The sequence below is a fragment of the Equus przewalskii genome, chromosome 9 (assembly GCF_037783145.1).
Source record: "Equus przewalskii isolate Varuska chromosome 9, EquPr2, whole genome shotgun sequence".
Taxonomy (NCBI): Eukaryota; Metazoa; Chordata; class Mammalia; order Perissodactyla; family Equidae; genus Equus; species Equus przewalskii.
Genome location: NC_091839.1, coordinates 1410790 through 1429266, shown reverse-complemented (window position 1 = coordinate 1429266; position 18477 = coordinate 1410790). Strand labels below are relative to the sequence as shown.

At 50.9% G+C, this 18477-nt stretch overlaps 1 long non-coding RNA gene across 1 annotated transcript; it reads left to right on the top strand.

Moving 5' to 3' along the window:
• Positions 1-2731: 2731 nt before the first annotated feature.
• On the top strand, positions 2732-10306 carry LOC103556274 (uncharacterized). The gene is made up of 3 exons (XR_546152.2): positions 2732-2868; positions 4743-4934; positions 9109-10306. It is a non-coding gene; the product is annotated as an uncharacterized lncRNA (long non-coding RNA).
• Positions 10307-18477: the final 8171 nt, after the last annotated feature.

Below are 18477 nucleotides of genomic sequence, written 5' to 3'. Positions count from 1 at the left end.
ACATTGATCAGAAAAAATTATGCCTTGTTGACCGTATTCTTGGATGAAGATCAATGGCGTTAATTTTCAGTATATCAGTTCCCAATTGGGCACTAATGGAAGGGATGGAGTTGTATGATATGTCACTGAGCGGGACCCAGGACAACTGCGTTCTCAAAGGGCGTCCGGGAGATTTGATTTCGCCAACCTATTTAACAGATAATAAAGTGGGCAATCACACCTGGTAGAAAGACTCTGCAGACATAGGTTTAAAAGCTGTTCCTAGTCCTTTACTCCAAATGCTGTAGCGTGCTCCCTGAGCTGCCTTCCTGAGAGGGGAATGACACAGCAGAGCTTGGGGCGCCCCATGCCCCTTGTTCTCCAGGCGTGAGCCGCCTCCTTCCCCTCCAGCGTACCTTTCCTTTTCTACACCCCATATCTTGTCCTCAGTGGGAGAAAACTTTGAGTTGAAAGATGACAGTTGACTGTATCAGATATAGAGAAAGCCAGGAATAGTCTATCAGCAAAGGCTTCTGGGGTTTGCGTTTGAGTGTTGGCCTCTTGCCTTATTTTAATGTCATGGTTTTTTGTGTTTCTGTCTTCTTGAAGATGGACCTGAGTAATATTCGTCTTCATGAGAAATGCTGGTTGTGGTGTGAGGAAGGTGCAGAGTTTTTGGCTAGGAAGTGGATTGGAGAAGCATTGGCTCCCCGGCTTCTGGGAATCCCGAGGGTGGGAGCCTCTGCTGTGGAGCCGCTGTGTGGGCCTGTGGCGGACGAGGCCATGAAGAGGAGGAGATGCTGCCACGGAGGGGGCCAGCTGGAGTCACGGACTCTTGTCCAGCCTGGCCGTTGCTCTGGAGGCTTTTCTGCGCCCAGGTGTTTGCTGAAGCTTCTGGCTTCTCAGACTCCAAGCCAGGGCGGTTCCTCACCTGTGACAAGTCAGCCTTTACCGCGTCCGCCTGACGTTGAATGATAATGGAAGAATATGCTACAATTCTTGAGCGTGGGCGCCTTCGCATTTCCATTTTCCAACTGCTCATTTGATTCTAAACCACTTCAAGGGGAGTTTTCAGCAGAAATTGTTAGAATAACCACGTGTTATTTTTAGCGGGACCAGAAAGTCAAGAAATGGGGCTTAGATGAAATCAAAAGGGAATGTGGTCAGATGGTTGACCAGCTCGACCACCACAGTCCGCTGCGTGGTTGAGAGAAGGGGTGAGGAGGGGTCCTGGTTCCTTGAGATTTAACAAATGGAAGACCAGCCACCACTCCGGATAGTGTTGCCGTTTCCCACCCAGTGACAGGAAGCTGACCTAGCTGGTGTCCGAGGTTCCCTCGGCTTGAGGACTTGAGGCTCCATGAGTGCTGTAGGATAAATCAGTGGCTGCGAGTGTGTCCTGAGAGCTGTTGGGGTCAGGCCCCCAAGCTTCCTGCTGTCGACTGAACTGTGTCCCCCAGCTTCATATGCTGAAGCCCTAATCCCCAAGCTAAGGCCTTTGGGGATGTGCTTAGGTTTCGATGAGGCCTGAGGGTGCGCTCTTAGGATGGCGGTAATGCTCTTATAAGAAGAGACTAGAGAGCTCCTCCCTCTGTTTCGGCCATGGAGGACACAGGGAGAAAGCAGCCATCTGCACGCAGAGCTCTCGCCAGGACCCAAGCATGCTGGCGCCCTGAGCTCAGAACTCCAGCCTCCAGAACGGTGAGAAGATAAATGTCTGTTGTGTAAGGTGCCCCGTCTGTGGTATTTGTTATGGCAGCCTGAATGGATGACGCTGCCCAAGGAGGTGCGGCCTACCTTGTCTGCGGAGGAAGTGGTGAGCGGGTCAGGTGCTCTCTGTTGTGGGGGCTGGGCAGCCTGGTGAAGCGTGCCACAGCGGCCCTGAAGACCCGGGTGGCTCATGGCCACAGCATGTCTGCTGGGGTTCGGCACACCAGGGTCCTCCTCCTTCCTCTGTGTAGACTCTTACTTCACTCCTCCTGAGAAAAAAATGATCAGAGGAGTTTAACTTTTTCCTTAAGAGATTTCCGTATATCTTGGAAAAAAATACAAAACAACCCAATAAATAGCCCTTTATTGGAACACCCTCCTGTGCTCCCAGCGGCATTCTTCTCCAGCTGAAGACATATGTGAATTTCCTGCTCCAGAACCAGCAGGATAAACCCTGGAATTCCGGGTCTCCTGTCAGACTGTGCTGGGCCTGGGATCGCACCCTACTGCACATTAACTAGTTAGCCTGCCACAGTTCCGTGGGTGCTGGCAGAAGGCACAAGGGGCCTGGCTCAGAGAGCAAGGACTCCATTCTCACAGCAGTAGCAGGGGCCAGAGACGCAGCATTTTCTTGTACTGGTTCAAAGCAGAGGGCCAGGTGACACCCGCACATGCAGCGGGCTGTGTTATGGGACAGGAATGCTCCTGGTCCCTGAGTTGTTATAAGGGGCGGTCAGTGTGCCTGCCCTTCGCTGCCGAGGGAGAGCACATCTGTCTCTCTCTTCCGTGGCTGTCCGCCATGAAATATCCTTGAAAGGTAGTCCAGAGCAAAGGCCTCTGCTCACAAGATGTGCAGAATGGGAGAGACCATGAGGAACTGTCTCCCGACATCTCCATGACCTGTGTCCCACCTTATCTGTCATCACCCCTGCCTCACACTTTATGCTCAGTCATAGCAAACTGCTTGTCATCCCTGCTGCGTGGGCTGTTCATTCACGATACGTCCGCAGCTCCAATTGTCCTTTCTTCCTTCCCAGCCGCTTTTCGCTCATCCTTTAACAGTCAGCTTGAGTGCTGCCGGAGGAGTAGAGGGCGTGGCCCATTTCTCCTGAAGTCCTTCCTCGGTTCTCCAAGACTATATAGTCATGGCCACTCTAATGATTCCAGGTGAATTCAGATGTAAGTACGGCTAATTTTTCCATGCAAATACCTCCCCTAGCCAACTGCAAGCTCCCTGAGGACAGGGCCCTGCCGCGGATGCCTCGGCAGGGTGCAGGCAGGCAGTGGCACACGTTAATTCCTCATGGACCGGCGGGCTGTTCGAAGTCTGTGACTCGGCAGTGGCCATGCAGACGCATGCTGCTGAGCTGTGCTACAGTGAGGTCCTTTTGGGATATTGAGGTTGCCTGCTGGACGTAATTCCCTGAAATTGGCTGCATTGACTTGTGGACTCTTTTATAAGTAGCTGTTGTCTCTGCAAGAAGCAGCCCCCGAATCATACCAGGTGTGTTGGGATCTGGGTTCTGATGTGTTCTGTTAATTGAAGCAACTGCATTTCTCATTCTGACCTACGGAAGGGACTTGCTGGGAGGGGGAGGCACCTCTGTGCTCACGAGGTCTCTCCCACACAGAGAGGCGGAAGTACAAGTTCCTCCAGCAAATGTTTACTGAGCATTGACAGTGCACGGGCAAATTAGAGATGTGGAGAGGAAGGGGGCATTAATGAAAGCCTGGTCTCTGCCCTCTGGAAGCCTCCATCCAGCAGGGTGGGATCATGGCACTTAGTGAAGGCAAGTCATGCATGCGAGACAGATAACAAGGAGATGAGACTTCGCATGCGACTGGATGTGGAGCTACATCATTTATTACTGCATACCAAATTACCCCAAACTGAGTGGCTTAAAAGAACGTTTATTATCTTGTTTCTGTGAGTTAGAAATTTAAGAGTGGCTTAACTGAGGAGTTCTGGCTCAGGGCGTCTCATCTTGTAGCCCAGACATCAGCCAGGGCCTCAGTTCTCTGAAGGCTTGACTGGGGCTGGAGCATCTGTTCCTGAGAAAGGCCTGTCCACATGGCTGTGGGCCGGGGCCTTGGCTCCTCGCCACATCTGCCTTTCCATTGGGCTCTTTGAATTTCTTCACAAACTGGCAGCTGGTCTCTCCCAGAGTCGATGATCCAAGAGAGAGCAAAGCAGAAGCTGCAGTATCTTTTATGACCTACCCTTCAAAGAATGCATCATTTCTGCAGTATTCCATTGATTGCGTAGGCCAGTCCTACTCAATGTGAAAGGGGCAACAATACTAGGAGACAGGGATCATTGGGGACCGTTTTGAAGGCTGGCTAGTGTAGGATTGTCTCCTGCTAGTAAAGGGACCCAGCAGTGGAGAACAGAGCCCCCGGATTCCCTGTGTCTGTCTTTATTCCTGAACAAACTGACAGCCTCTGCGGGGACTACTTCTGGAAGCTCTGCCTCGGGCCCCAGGCAGCGGGAAGAGCTCTGAGTCTGGCCCTGGAGATGTTGCTGGTGCCTGCTTGTGAACACAGAGACGCCCCTGTTTCAGAGAGGTCTCCTGGCAGGGCGGCGGGGAAGCCATGCTCCGCGCGCTCCTCCTGAGCTGGCTCCCGAGGGAGTACTCTCTCTTCTTCGCTGTGCGCCTTTGGGGTGGAAGCTTCCTCCGCCCTCCGTCCAGGCTCTGGCTTGCCTCTCTCAAAAGGAAGCATTTGAATTGCTGACCCAGATTGGTCTCAGCTCAAGCAAGATGCATTTTCTCCCCGGGCCCAAGGCAGTCAGCCCCCAGATGAGGTTTATTTAATAAAAGAATTAGTTCCAGTTGAATTCTCGAGATGGCATTATGGGTTCATTTGAAGCAAAGTGGAAGGGGCAGGAAGCCCAAAGGTCGAGGAGAAGCTAATGGACGCTGTTTTCTGAGCATGCATGATGCACCATCTGAAAAATGCAATGTTTCCAGAATGACATTTTCATTTTCCACGCCTGTGGCTTGCTGTCACTCTCCTCCTCACACATACCCTACGAGGACTAAATTCTGTTTCAGATGCACATTTAGGCCATGGCTCCTTGTGTCTGTGTTTTCCATCCCCGGAGCAGACCTCCAGCACTGATGGCTTGGAGCGGGCCTCTTCAGAGCTCCTGTGGAGATCTAGCTGTTTCTGCCTCCTAGCATGCACCCCACTCCTGAGAATCGCTCACCTGATCTTCACTCTCAGCCCGTGAGCATTCAGCGAAGGTGAGTCCATCCTGGGCTCACCCAGTCCCCATGGTCCCTCTGGCCCTGGCGATTGGTTCCAAATGAGCATATGACCGAGGCCAGGCTGGTCAGAACCAGGATTCAGCTCTGGAAATTTTGTTGAACTTGTGGACTCGCTGCCATCAGCTTACCACCTTACGTAGCCACCTGTGCATCAGGCAACCTGGGAGACAGAGAAAAGAGGCCGGGCCTTGACATGTCTGTGCTCTGGAGCCAGCTCCAGCCAAACCCAGCCATACAGGTTCTCTTTTTGCCTAAACCAGTTTGGATGCCATATTCTGTCCATACGATATGCTGCTGCTTTGTGGAAGTCAAGTGTCCCACCGCTCCCACATGGAGCCTAGTGCCTGGGGTGCAGAAGCCGTGGGAATGGGTCTCTTAGTGTCTCGTACATGTCCACCATTTGAGGGACCCAAGGCAGTCCAAACTGGCCTCGGCACCATGCACAGATGCCCACCAGCTGGGGCTCAGGTCTCAGGATTGCAGGCTTGGGCTGGCAGAAATGAACCTGAGGCTTATGGTGGGGCTGTCGCAGTCTAGCTTGCTACCTGCTTGTGTCTTGTCAACCTCTCTTGGCAAACAGGGAGAGTGTACCTGCACTGCAGACTTGCTCTGTCTCTGATCTGCAGCCTTCTCTGCGTCAGCGCCCGTTCTTCCGGCCTGCTCGGAGCCAGACCCTTCCCCTCCCCACCTCCTGGGGTCTTGCTCTGTCAATTTTCTCAGGCTCTACCTGTCAATTGCCTTTTTCTCTTCAGACTATATACAGATTTCAGATCTGGACACTGAGCAGAAAGTGCCGCCACCGTTTTGGTCCTGCCCTCCCTTCTAGCTACTAATCTCCTTCCCTTCTCAGCCAAGCTTCTTGAAAGTGTGGTCTGTACCCTTTTCTCCCATCTCACTCACTCCCCGCCACCTCAGTGTCTGGTAGAGGAGACCAGTTTGCAGTATTGGCATGAACAGTGGAACCAGCGCACACGGAGCCACAGCACCGTGTGCTCACGGCGTGGCTGGCATGGTGCCTGTGTGTGCCCTCCTGACGTTGATGCCCGGGGTCCCTGAGGTGTTGGACAGTGTGGAGCCGTCAGTTTCTTAGAACTCTGAAGCTGTGGGTTCCAATCCTCATTCTCTGAGGTGTTTCCTTCTACTTCTCCGCGTCTTGGCCTCCTGGTGCCCCCCACGCCTGCGGGTTTTGTCTTTTATGTACTGGCCTTCTGCCACCAGCCCCCTCCAGCTCGCTCATGGCTTTAGTTACCAGCTCTGTGCACTTGCTCCCAGATATTTATCTCTGGACCCAACCTCTCCCATGGCTGACCACTGTCTGCTAGCTATTCCGCAGGAATCTCAAATTCAAGATGTCTGGAACGGACTTGTGCCTCTGGCCATGACAGAACAGGAGGGCTGAGTTTACCCTTCCATCACGAACACCTAAAAAACCAGACAAAATATATGTCACAGCTGTTCTCAGGCAGTGAACGATGGGCAGCCAGGGCGGTGGCCATGAGAGACGGAGACAACTGGGGTAAGGCCTGGCTCATCTGAGCTTCCTGCCTGGAGCGAGTCTCCAGGGAGGAGGGTCCTCACAGAGCCCCATGGCCTCCCTGCGACGGGGAGACCGGGTGGAGGATCTGGGGAGGCCAAGGCGGCTGGCACTGCAGGCAGACCACCAGAGGAGGGAGAGCAGGAGAGCTCCCTGGAGGCCCGCAGGCCCACTCGAGCCTTCGGCTGAGTGCCCATCGGTGCCTCGTGTGAGGGGACAAAGCTTGAGGCTGCTGAGAGGACCCCAGGGAAGGAGCAGAGAGAAGGGTCTCTGGAACTCACACGTTCCCAGTAGCTGAGTGGAGAAACCTTGCAATGCACAGGGCATCAGGAAAATACTCAGTACCCACAACTTAGGTAAAATGGACACATTTCTTGAAAGACCCAAATGACCAAAGCTTACTCAAGAAAGAAGTAGATAACTCAAATAGCCCTATATCTATTAAAGAAATTGAATTTCTAGTAAAAAATCTTCCTATAGGGTCCGGCCTGGTGGCATAGTGGTTAAGTTCGTGCTCTCTGCTTTGGCAGCAGAGGTTCTTGAAGGTTCCACAAGGTTCTTGGAGGTTCTCGATGGCATTGGATCTTGAAGTTTCGGATCCTGGACGCAGATGTAGCACTGCTCATCAAGCCACGCTGTGGCAGCATCCCCCATAAAACAGAGGAAGATGGGCACAGATGTTAGCTCAGGGCCAATCTTCCCCACAAAAACAAACAAAAAAACCCCCAAAACCTTCCTACAAAGAAAACTACAGCCTATGGTGGCTTTAGTGGGAAATTCTACTAATCATTTAAGGAAGAAATAATACCAATTATATCCAAACTCTTCTAGAAAATTGAAGATGAGGGAACACTTCCCAATTCATTCTCTGAGGCTAGTATTACCTTTAATGTCAAAACCAGAAAAAGACATTACAAGAAAAGAAGACTGCAAATTAAAATTTCTCATAAATATAGACGTGAAAATTTTTAACAAAATTTTAGCAAATTGGATCCAACAAAATACAAAGAATACATCGTGACCACTGGAGTTTATCCTAAGAATGCAAGAGTATTTTAATATTTGAAAATAAACCAATGTAGTTCATCTTTAACAGATAAAAAGGAAGGAAGATCTTATGATTATCTCAATAGGTGCAGACAAATTATTTGGCAAAATCCAACGTCCACTCATGATTAAAAATCCTCAGTAAAGTAGGGATAGAAATAATTTTCTCAACTTGATAAAAGGTTTCTATTCTCTAAGATCATACTTAATGGTGGAAGATGGAATGCTTTTGCCATAACGTCAGTAATAGGACAGGGATGTCCACTCTTGCCACGTCTGTTCACTCCTCTGCTGGATGTGCTAGTTAGTGCAGTAAGGCATGAAAAGAACAGCATACAATTAGTAAAGGAATAAGCAAAACCATCTTGATTTGCTGACCGCATCTTCACCTATGCAGAAATCTACATAATCTTCGCCTAAGAAACCTACAAAAAAGCTACAGGACTTATAAATGAGTTTAGTAAGGTTGTAAGAAAAAGATCAATATGCACAAATACATTGTATTTCTATATACTAGCAACAATCATAAATTTAAATTTAAAATAATACAATTTACATTAGCATCAAACGTTTGAAATACCTAGAGATAAATTTGGCAGAAGATGTGCAAGTCCTATAGACTAAAACCTACACAACACTCTCTGCCAAGAGAAATGTTGAAAACTTAAATAAATGTGGAGAGATATACCATGTTCAGGGATCAGAAGACTCAGTATTGTTAAGATGTCAATTCTCTTCAACTTGATCTAAAGATTCAACATAATCCCAATCAAAATTTTCTGGAGAAAGTGACATGCTAATTTTAAAATTTATATGGAAGTGCAAAGGTCCTAGAAATAGCTAAAATAATTTTGAAAAGGAAAACAAAATTGGAAGACTGGCACAACCAGAAAGGGAGCAGATAAGTGGCTAACTGTGCTTGGGGTTTAATGGCCAGGCCTGGATTTGGCAAATCTTCCATCCAAGGCTCGAGTTACTTCACGTTACAGACTGAGTGTAAAGCCCGCCATGATCCTCTGGGGTCACTCTCATTAACCCTAGGGACCTATCCCCAAGCATCTATGTGCTTTCTGCTAACTGACTACACCTGCAACTTTCCGTGGGCTGATTTGGGGCATCAGAGCCTCCTCTCCTGCTTGTAGAGAATATGACGTTTTCTCACCCCGACAGCCCACAGACGCGACCAACTGCTGCGGGAGGAGAAAAGCCCAGCATCCTTGCTTTGAGGCAGGTCCAACTCTGAGGAATCATTTATGCTCTGGAGCCTCCACGGGCTCAGGCTGAGTCTGAGACTTCAGGCGAAATGGAATCAACGCCTGTTTGCCTTCTCTTTTCTCCATCCTGCTTCCTCCCTTCTCCCTTAGTGGCTTCTTCAGCAGCACTTTTTCAACAAATCAATTGCCCCTAAGAGAAGCAAGGGTGGCTGAGCACCCAGCGAGTCTCACAGCCCCTTATTTATCTAAGTTTTTCTTTTAGAGACTAAGTCTAGGCTTCCTTTCGCGAAGAGGCCTCCTCAGCTTGTCTCCATCGCTGAGTGGCTCTGTTGACCTATCTTCTTGCCCTCTCTAGGCTTGTTCTCCTGCAGCCAGGAACGAAGCCATGTGCATCTGTGCATCCCTGGTGTTCACACAGCCCAGGGCGGGCATCCAGTAACTGCCAGACACACTGTTTCTAAACTGCACATCTCTTCACGAGGACCTGCTGCAAGGGTGGCGTGAGCTGTGACCCAGGGGTCTTTGCTCTCTGCCACCTCCCTGATGTGGAGAGAGCTGAGATGTCCAAGCAGACGGCTAGAGAGGGAGGCTGGACCCTTGCTGCTGTCCTCAGGCCAGTTTCCCAACTCTGGGCTTTGCATGAGAAGTTGAGTCTCCCAGCCCCCCAGGCATTACAGCTCCCAAATTACACACTCTATTGCTCTGCAATTAAGCAATAATGCAATTAAAACGAACGCAGCAAAGATGATGATCTGTGGGGTCCGTTGATGAAAATGCTTCATTTAAATATTGAGCTCAGTGCGGAGAAAGAATAAACATTCATATCTCTATTTTTTTTATTACATAAAAAGGAATTGGTCTCAAAACAGTTGTGAGTTTTATGAGTCATCACTTCTGTTCAGCCCTCAGCTTTCTGCTGTGAGATGCGCTGGAGGAATCTTTCCCTTGTGGTATCCACTTTGTTGTCTCCACCATGCAGTGGGGGTGGTTCTGCAGGCAGATCATGTCCCTTGCCACTTGTTTGGCCCCTCTGATGCTTTGCTATGACTTGTCTGGGGACCTGCTGACAGTTGCCTCGTACTTTCCACCCTCTTCCTTCTCCTAGGGCCGGGGAGCGGCTGCTGAGTCAGTTCAATGGAGGAGGGGCCATGGAGGCGGAGCTCCATCCCCGGAGCACAGGGTTTCCATGGCACGGCCCGAGGCTGGGTTTCCTGGCATTTCTTTGTCAAGTTGGGGAAAGTCAGCCCTGGAGGTTCCAGAATGACATGGCTCCTTGGCTCTGAAGTGTGACACAGACAGCACAGCGAGTGCTCCACAGAGCACTGCGTTCTGAGATGGAGGCCTTCTTATCTTTTTGGTTAAAATGGTCTTTCCTATTTGAAATGGTGTAATAACGGAGTTCTTTCCTTGGTGTTCTCGCTCACTAAATTCAGTTTCCCAAATTGCTTTGTATTAGGTTGAACCATGGGAAATGGCTAATATTCAACTGTTTTGACCTATAAAAAGTGCTGTTATTTGATCTTTTTGACCAATAAAATGGCAGTTGCAGATGGTTCAGTCTACTAATTTTACTGATTCATGAGAAACCAAACCTCTGGAACCGAGTGGCATCGTGGGAAGACCCTCCTGCTGGGCCCCGGGGGGTTCAGAGTTGAGCCTGGTTTCTATGCTTTTCGGCGACCGTGGTGACTCCCCTCGCCTGGACAGGGCTCAGCCCCTGGTCTGTGGAGTGGAACTCGGGACCCGTGTCCTCTGCGGCTCGTGGGGTCATGTGAGACGGTGGGTATTACATTGCCTCTGAAATGCCAAAGTGCCATGTGCGGGTTGGGTTGTGGGCTGCCCGCCGGGTGACTTGTGTCTGGAATCATATCCTCCACTTGGGCGCTGGGAGCAAAGTGTTCCTTCTTCAACCCCCAGTTTTTATCTCTTTGGGTTGAAGACACTTGGGGACAAGCTCAGGGGACTGGCCAAGGTAACCCGTGAGAGGCTAAATCTTGTATTTGCTGTGGCGACAGAACAATTGGGTTAAAAGTGCAAAAATCAATCTGTCAGTTACTTTGTCTCCAGAAGGTTATGCAACCAGTTTGGATCTTTTAAAGAAAGAAACTGACTTTTGAAAAAACCTGGAAATTCAGTTTTCTCTTTTCAGGGTGGCTTCGAGACCATGTTATTTATAAAATGTTTTGAAATTCTTAGAATAATATCAAAGAGGAAAAAAGTATCATTCTCCGACAAGATATTTCTAACTTGTAAACCTCATAAAGTGACTTTACTCAACATTCTACCTACGCAAAATCTCTGCTAACTACATTTTTGTAAAGGGCTTGACGCAGTGGTAAATGACGTTCCTATTATGGACGGGAAGGAGCTGCAAGATTCTCGGGTGACTCTAGGACCTCCAGGACAACGTACCTCAGTGTAGTTAGTCTTTGGAAATTGCAGGTGCTGTGGGGTCCCTGCCCGTATCCTGTCCCCCTTCCCACCTCGGTGCATGTCAGCCCCACTGCCAACAGCCAGCACCTGCATCTCTTTCCTGAGGGCTCCTTGTCACAGGGCACACCACCCCAGAAAGGCCAGGGCCGCAGCCGCTCCAGGAGCGGTTCTCAACAGAGACGGACAGGAGCTGGTGCATAAACCCCCAGGGGGGGATGACTCAGCTGTGGTCTCCAGGCTCCGAGAACTCCCCAGTGGAGCTGTTTCAATTCTCACGGTGGCACACAGCCTGGTAATCCCTCAGTGTTGGCTGCCTTCCCTTCCCTGTCTCCTTCCTTCTCCCCTCCAGATATTTCAGGATCTCTCAAACAAAAGACTTTTGCTCAAATCTTCATCTCAGGATCTGCGTCTGGGGCAACCCAAACTAGACAGTCGGGGATCTAGGTGTGGGGTGTGTGTGGTCCCACCATATTAACCAGAAGTACAGGACTATCCAGGACGTGCCATTCCTCGGGCATGTTGGATAACTCCTTAGTGTAATATTATATGTAATAATCGCAACTGTAAGAACTTACGCATTATTTCCAGAGATTTAGTTGTTTTAGCCAAACTGTAGTTTGCTTGTCTTCTTCTATTAGCAGCCCCCAACTTCCCTTTGGGGAGCACCCTTCTCCCAGCCCCGTCCTTAGGTCTAGTGAGAGGCTTATGACTCATGCCCAGCCAACGAGAGTGCCACGTCTCCCTGGCCTCTGTGATTGGCTCTCAGTTTGGTGCATAGCCCAAGCCAGACCAGTGAGAGGCAGCCCCAGGACTTTTGCTGGAGCTTTAAGGAAAGAGGTGGTCTCTTTCCACTGGCTGCTGAACTAGTGGGATGTGAGCCTGGAGCCGTGGGAGTCGTCACACGGAGGGGCCTGCTCAGGACCCAGTCAGCCCCAAGGACAGCAGAGCTGGGAGGTGGAGGGAGAATCGGGCCTGGTGATGGTGTTTGCATCCTAGATCCAGCCACACCTGTCTTTCCAGTCCCATGAGTTGTTTTTCTTACTTGCATTCAGACTGGTCCTCACCCTGCTGCTGACCTGGGCAGAGGGTTTCTCTGGGGGCACACAGGCTTCCCTTCTCAGAAACTGCTTTCCTGGTGGGGTCGTGGTACTGAGAAGAAAACTCCTGGCTCCGGTGCCAGGCCCCCCTGGAAGATCACCCTCCGTGAGGACCGTAGGCTGGCTCTGGTCTTCATCCTGGGCGTGGGTGTATTGGGAAACTTGCTGACAAATAAAAATGGCAAGCAATAGGATATATTGGAGTATATGAGGAAGACATTTGGTATAAACCTAATTCGGCCTGACTTTGTTTTTCCAAAAGGGCCTGACTGTGCCATTGAGCATGCATTCTATATCTGCTTAGACATTTTGAGATAAAGGTGCAACTTCCCTCCCCCTCCAACGTTGGCATCTCCTTAAAGATTAAGCATCTTTCTTTAGGCTGGGAACTGATTGCAGCGCTCATCTGTGACCACCCAGCCCGAGGCAACGGACCTGCCACCCCGTGGCGTTCACTGAGACAGCAGACCTACCTGCTGTTTCCATCAGTCGCTGTGCTGACAGAGCAGCCTCATGACTACTGTAAAAGGGACATTTCAATCATATGTGAAACATCCTCTTTGAGGGTATATAACCATCCTGTATACCCCCACTTCTTTGGAGTGCTCTGTTCCTTTGTGGAAAGACTCTCCCGGGTTATAATCCTCAGATTTAAGCTCAGAATAAACTCACCCAAATTTTCATTTATAGATTGGTTATGGATTATTTTCGTTGACATTGCCTTTGGTGGTCTTTTCCAGAAGAGAGGTGAGCAGAGTTTGGATGAAGGGTAGGACACAGCAGCAGTGTGAAACACCGGGTGACAGGTGTCAGGCCTGTGCTACTCCTGCAGTCTCACACTGGGAGCATGGTACCACGTGGTCCTCTTGGCCCCGTGGAGCTCACAGACAGACCCTGCTGCATTCAGCGGGTAGGGTCTCCCTCAACATTGTGTTGCTGCCCCAGATGGGCTCTGCCCTAGACCCCATGGGTGGTTTGGTCAGAGATGGTGGCCGTCTTCCAGCTGACCAGTGAGAAGCGGGGTCTGGTGTGGAAGGCAGCACGGCCACAGCTGGGAAGAGCAGTTGAAACAGGAGGGTCTGGTCCTTTTTGCCGCTGAGGCCACAGACATGGCAGGACAGGACAGACACAGATGGGGACGAGGGGTGGGAGAGGGAAGTGCACGGCCTGTGTGGGCCAGATCCCATCACAGCTGAGGGCGGGAGACACCAGGGCTGTAGGGAAACGAGATTTCCAGGAGGCTGGGGCGCCAGGATGGACGGCTGAAGACACCCTGGGGACTGGGCAAAAGGGACGATGCAGCAGGCCGCTTTGACACAGCCGGTTGATGCAACTGCCTGGAAATGCTGTGTCAAAATGTACAATCACTGTTTTTAGTTAATCAGTAATGTTCCCGTCCCGTCCCTGGCAGATGACGGGTGAGGCTCAGGACTGCGGTCCCATTTGATCTGATTGGATCATTACTTGGTGAAAAGAATTACACGGCTGAAAGTTTCATGGTTTGGTGTGTAGGCTGAGTTAAATGTCCCTGTGTAAAAAAAGCCCCATCCAAATGTCATTGACAACTCACTCCTTATTGTATCTCAACCAGCAAAAATCTTCCTTTGAATCTTTGCTGTGGAGCAAGAGGTTTCTCCTGTTGGGTGTGGGCGCTCCCTCAGCGAGACTGCAGAGGGCTGAGTGTGTTCTCCTGGGTTGGTACCGCAGTGCCTGCTACTCCAAGCACGGGCTGTGCACATGTCAGCACCACCTGAGGGCTTGCTAGAAACACAGACTCTCAGACCTTACCTCAGACCTGCATTTTAACAAGACCCTCTGGTGACTGGTGTGCCGAGACAAGTGTGAGAAGCACTGATATCATGGCGGTCCATTACAGGACATTCTCAGAGGACAGTGGCCCCTGTTCCCGCACCAGCAGCAGCGGGTGGAGCTGGCAGCCACCTCGGATAACACGACCCCACTCCTTGTCATATTCGATTGGATTGGGGCTTGTCCTATGGCCCAAGGTTGGCCAGTCAGAGCCCTTCTCTGGGAATTTGGATTAGGACTCTGTGCATGTGTGTGTGTGTGTGTAAGAGAGAGAGAGAGAGAGATGCACACCTTCTACTTGGACAGCTGGATGCACTCCACGTGTTCTCGGGAGTGGGTCATATTTCAGCAGCTGCAGAGCCCCGAGCAAAGGGAGCCAGTTGGTAGGGAGAGAAGACTGAAGCGCGTGTGTTTGACCACGGTCAGTGATGGCTTTTACGGTCTGGCTCCAGCCCCCTCCTGAAGCGCAGCTGCAGTTCCACCCTTGGGTTCCGTGAGGCTCCTCTGTATCCTGAGAAATCCCCCTTGTTGGCCTAGGGTGGCCTGAGTTTGCTTGTCTCACCCCAGCTAGTTTGTGGTGGCAGCGATGGAAGCTGCCTCTGGTTATCTTCAGTTGGGGAGAATCTCTTGGTGGGGGAAGGTGTTAGGGGTTCCTGGGAGGCAAGTGGCACCAAGGGGGCTGGGTGGGTGGGCAGCAGAGGCCACAGCCCGGGCGTGCAGCAAGGAAAGTCAGGTAAACACCTGACACTGGAGTGGCTGAGAGCTGCCCTCTCAAGCTGCGTCCCCACCCCCTCAGACTCGGTGGCTCCGAGGCCACCCTGAGGTGGGGAGGGGGGAGATCTCGCCACTGCAGCTCCCTCCCACCAATCTGCACACCCAGAGCATGGAAATCCCCAAGGAAACACCCCATTTATGCCCTGATGAAGGAGGAGTGGATGCTGGACAGCCCCAAACTGCAGAGCTCCGTGTCTTGCTCTGAGCCAGGGGCAAGGTCTTGTGTGGAGGCAATTTATTTGGAGGTGATTCCAGCAAGTGGGAGGCAAGGAACAGAGAGAGTGAGCCTGGAAGGAGGAAAGCCCATAAGGATGTGCTGTCTAGGTTGCTGCTGTGGGCAATGGCCTCAGTGGTACCCTGAGAAGCAGGCAGAATGAATGTCTTCCAGAATGATCCACTGAGCACGGAGACGCAGGGGCCTTCACCCACGGGATCCTTCAAGCGCCGCACCACCCAGCGTGCTTCCGCCTGGCCTGCTCTTGAGCTGCACAGGCTCTGCGGCTTGGAGGGAACCCCGGGTGGAAGAGCAGAGAACACAGGCTGCACCCTTGAGGTGGGGCCTCAGTCAGCGTCCAGAGTGCCCACCACAGCTGCGAGAGGTCAGGGGCTGAGGGCATGGCCCAAAGAGCGTCTGCTCCAGTCACAGCACACCCACAGGCCACACCTCCAGCTCCCGGTGCCACACAACCCAGATGCGGGGACATGTGGACGCCCCCACACTGAAAGGGCCGAAGGAAGATCTCAGGTGGCATTTGGGAATGATATTCCAGGGAAAATTCTCCTTTCACTTTCTACTAATGGCACAGATTGGGAACTTTATTTATAGTGACAAGCGAGGACAAGATCTCGGAACTCTCTCTGGTTTCCTGGACTTCCTTCTACCATTTCTATTTTGTAGAAAACACACAGAGTTGCATGCCAAACCCCATACGTCTCTAATATATAAAAATCAATTGCTGAAATATTTCCTGCCTGATAGATCATTTTCTTAGTCTCTGCCTCATAAAATTTAGGGGGGAAATGGAAAATTTCTCATTTGTTTGACTGATTTTCGTTTTCTACATGGTCAACAAATGCATCCTTTGGACCCAGAGCTGCCTGTACATTTATGAAATCTCCGCTCGGCACCGTCCCGGGTGCCGCTCCGTGCACAGGACGCCCGGCTCTGCCAAAGCGAGGAGCTGACATTTCTTTAGTTTTGTTTGACCAGAGTTTTCCTTGTTATTTTTGATTTGTGGTGTGCCTGGCTCCCCCCACCTCTGCCTCCATCATGACAGGCCCTCTGATTCACGCGGCAGGTCCGTCTCCCAGGCACCGCCTGCGTGGAGTGGACGCGCCGCTCCCAGTGGCTGACTCAGCTTTCGGCAGATGCCGCGTGTCACAGCCCTGTCCAGACAGCTCTCCCTGTTCACACACGGGCTCAGAGACTCACATGGGTGCCTTTGCCAGACAACCCGAGACTCACTGGTTCTTGTTTCCACATCTTGACACACCTCAGAGAGAAATGCAACAAGGTTGCCACTTCTGTGACAGCTGCTTGTGCAAAGGCACCGAGTTTTGCCCAAATGATGGTGGCTTCGGTGGTAGCGGAAGTCCCAATGTGTCTGTGTCTGTAGGGCTCTCCAAGCACCAGGGCGACTGAGGGAGGGCTCTTAAAGGCCCGATCAAATGCCACTTCTATTCAGTTCCACGAATGGGTGATGACCCCTGCTATGCCTCGTCACAATTAATTATTCCTCCCCCAGGTCCCTTTCTACCCCACTTCTGTGCTTGTCATGGTCCAACTTGAATTCCAGTTAACTGTCGGTGTGTTTATCCCTCCTGCTGGACCACCAGCTCCTCTAGGGGTGGGGGGCATTCTCCCATGGTCCTCCTTCTCCAATGCAGGGCTGTTGATGGAATAAGTCAATGTGTGTTTGTCAAATGAATAAAAGTGGCCAATGTCCAGCCTCTGCAGACCTTGTGGGTGCACAGCCCATAGGGCACCCACCCTGCCTCCCCTTCCTCTGAGTCCTGGTTGCCACCCCTCTTGTGCTTGGGCCGAACAGACCCATCTTTTGTGGTGGTGGGACGTGGTGGGTCCCCCAGTCCAGGAGGACCTCAGGCTCCCTCCCTAAGGGCTCCGCTCCACGCCCGCCAGCACAGGGCCGGGGCTGAGCAGCCGCACGTCCCCGGGGAGCCTCTGCAAATGCTCTTCTGAAAGCCGCTGGGAAGTTACATCTTTGTCAGTGAATCTTCCTTTTTGTGTATATGAAATTGTCTTTCCTTTAATTAAAAAATATTTTATTGCTTTTACCTTATTACAGAAGTAATAAATGTTCATCCCAGAAAAGGCGAGCCTCACAGCTGGGCACACGAAGCCCGGCCGCCCAGACGTGAACCTCCAGCCTCGATTCCTGTGTGTGCTTCTCTTCCTCTACAGCAAAACTGGGATTCAAATCCCATTTTAAACATGCTCCAGGAGCTTCTACTTAAAGGAATTCTAAAGCGATTCCTTTTGGGATGTGAATAATTCCCCTGGGATTCATTTGTGCTACTGGCTCAGGCAAAATCTGGAAGTCATAAAGTGTTTACGGTTGGGTGTGTCTGGGTCTGACAATCTTTGAAAATTTCTATCTCAGTTTCTGCCTCCATATCCGTCCATCCGTCCATCCATCATCTGTTAGCCTATCATATAGCTCCTAATTGAGTGTTGAGAGACTGACATGAAGAGACAGGCAGAGCAGCCAGGTGGGGTTGGTGAGCACCCTCCGCAGGGAGCCTCACGCAGGCAGTGCCACATATTTATGGCGTTCCCCGAGGTCTGGATTACACGGCAAAAGATTAACATCCTGCTGCACAAATTAAAAATACTCTATTATTTGCAGCATGGAGCGGACTAGCTGATCAGCATCTTCTCTTTGAACAACATAATTGAATGTCTCTCAGCCTGAACCCCTCGCTGTATTGATTTGAATTAATTACTTGTGCATTTGTAATCTCCTGGCTTCCCCAGCCCAGGGGTGCCCCACATTGCAACACTGCGTGGCTGCCTCCTCCCAGCCGTGCCCCCTCGTCTGGAAGCCTTTGACAGTTCTAAGGACAATTAATCAGTCAAATGGAGTCAGTTTTTGCTGATAAAGAAGAGTTTTCCCTGTAACACTGACACTCCATTTTATGGGAACGAACGGTGTTCTGCCTTAGTTAAAAGCACCGATCCATTAGGACCCAGTTCGGAGACGCTGTGGGAGGTGGTAGTGGTGGGATCAAATGTTTACCCTCGAGGGGCTTAGAGCTGGGCCAGTGTGCGGCGGTGGGGGGCTTGAACATGCCAAGCCTTTTGGTGATTAGGGAGCAGCAAACGTCCAGCAGCAGCCAGGGCATTGGTCTGTTACGCAGGTAAGAGTATGTCAATGGACCATGTTGTAGACACACCGCAGACCTTCTCCCAAAGCAAAATAGAAAATTTTGTATACTGTAATTTACTGGCAAAGAAAAGGCACAGAAAAATCAACATTTGCCAGGAAAGGAAAACTCAGGTTATCTGCAATCCAATTCAGCTTCTTCAAAAACCGGATCTATGTTATTCGACAACATCAGTTATCCGCTTTGGGAATAGGATTCTGGTTACC